The sequence below is a fragment of the Bison bison genome, unplaced genomic scaffold, assembly GCF_000754665.1.
Source record: "Bison bison bison isolate TAMUID 2011002044 unplaced genomic scaffold, Bison_UMD1.0 scf7180017864508, whole genome shotgun sequence".
NCBI lineage: Eukaryota > Metazoa > Chordata > Mammalia > Artiodactyla > Bovidae > Bison > Bison bison.
In genome coordinates this window covers 15,094,878-15,096,950 of record NW_011495064.1, presented here as the reverse complement: position 1 = coordinate 15,096,950, position 2,073 = coordinate 15,094,878, and the positions used below count along the sequence as shown (strand labels likewise).

The following is a 2,073-nucleotide window of genomic DNA, read 5'->3' as shown; positions in this document are numbered from 1 at the left end:
TGGGTTGCCATTTCCTTCTCCAATGCATGAAAGTGAAAAGTGAAAGTGAAGTCACTCAGTGGTGTCCGACCCTCAGCAACCCCATGGACTGCAGCCCACCAGGCTTCTCTGTCCATGGGGTTTTCCAGGCAAGAGGACTGGAGTGGGGTGCCAATGCCTTCTCCGAGTGTAGTACTGGCTATAGATAAATCAATGGAACAGAAACATGAGTCTAGAAGAGGGACCAATGTGTATGATAAATTCATGTATAGTACCAATGGCAGTGTGTGTCCATGAGAAAGAGATATTTAGTATATTTACTAGCATTAGGAAAAAAGTTAACATTGTACAGGAGGTGGTGACCAAAATCATCTCAAAGGAAAAGAAATGCAAGAAGGCAAAATTGTAGTCTGATGAAGCCTTACAAATACCTGAGAAAAGAAGAGAAGTGAAAGGCAAAGGAGAAAGGGAAAGATATACCCAACTGGATGCAGTGTTCCAGAAAAGAGCAAGGAGAGAAAAGAAAGCCTTCTTAAGTGAACAAAGCAAATAAATAGAGCAAAACAATAGAATGGGAAAGACCAGAGATCCCTTCAAGAAAACTAGAGACCAAGGGAATATTTCATGCAAAGATGGGCTCAATACAGGACAGAAATGGTATGGACCTAACAGAAGCAGAAGATATTAAGAAAAGGTGGTAAGAATACACAGAAGAATAGTATGAAAAAGGTCTTAATGACCCAAGTAACCATGACGTCATGGTCACTCACTTAGAGCCAGACATCCTGGAATGTGAAGTCAAGTGGGCCTTAGAAAGCATCTCTACAAACAAAGCTAGTGGAGGTGATGGAATTCCAGTTGAGCTATTTCAAAGCCTAAAAGATGATTCTCTTAAAGTGCTGCACTCAATATGCCAAAAAATTTGGAAAACTCAGCAGTGGCCACAGGACTGGAAGAGGTTGGTTTTCATTCCAATCTCAAAGAAAGACAATGCCAAAGAATGTTCAAACTACCACACAATTGTACTCATTTCACATGCTAGCAAAGTAATGCTCAAAATTCTTCAAGCCAGGCTTCAACAGTATGTGAATTGAGAACTTCCAGATGTTTAAGCTGGATTTAGAAAAGTCAGAGGAACCAGAGATCAAATTGCCAATATCTGTGGGGTCATAGAGAAATCAAGAGAATTTCAGAAAACATCTATTTCTGCTTTATTGACTACACTAAAGCCTTTTACTGTGTGGATCACAACAAACTGTGGAAAATTCTTCAAGAGATGGGAACACCAGACCACCTTACCTGCCTCCTGAGAAATCTGTATGCAGGTCAAGAAGCAACAGTTAGAACTGGACATAGAACAATGGACTGATTCCAAATTGGGAAAGGAGTACATCAAGTCTGTATATTGTCACCCTGTTTATTAAACTTCTATGTAGAGTACAGCATGTGAAATGCCAGGCTAGATGAATCACAAGTTGGAATCAAGATTACCAGGAGAAATATCAGTAACCTCAGATATGCAGATGATATTACCCTAATGGCAGGAAGCAAAGAGGAACTAAAGAGCCTCTTGATGAAGATAGAAGAGGAGAGTGAAAAAGCTGAATTAAAACTCAGCATTCAGAAAACTAAGATCATGGCATCCAGTCCCATCAGTTCAGTTCCATTCAGTTCAGTCGCTCAGTAGTGTCTGACTCTTTGTGACCCCATGCAATGCAGCACGCCAGGCCACCCTGTCCATCACCAACTCCCAGAGTTCACTCAAACTCATGTCCATTGAGTCGGTGATGCCATCCAACCATCTCATCCTCTGTAATCTCCTCCTCCTGCCCTCAATCTTTCCCAGCATCAGGGTCTTTTCCAGTGAGTCAGCTCTTTGCATCAGGTGGCCAAAATGTTGGCGTTTCAGCTTCAGCATCAGTCCTTCCAGTGAACACTCAGGACTGATTTCCTTTAGGATGGACTGGTTGGGTCTCCTTGTAGTCCAAAGGACTCTCAAGAGTCTTCTCCAACACCACAATTCAAAATCATCAATTCTTTGGTGCTCAGCTTTCTTTATAATCCAACTCTCACATTCATACATGACTACTGGAA

General features: G+C 41.7%; 1 protein-coding gene across 5 annotated transcripts in view; it reads left to right on the top strand.

Annotated features, from left to right (window-relative positions):
- Window positions 1-2,073, top strand: part of SRD5A2 (steroid-5-alpha-reductase, alpha polypeptide 2 (3-oxo-5 alpha-steroid delta 4-dehydrogenase alpha 2)) — a 49,643-nt gene that overhangs the window by 24,251 nt on the left and 23,319 nt on the right. The gene's annotated exons all lie outside the window — the stretch shown is intronic.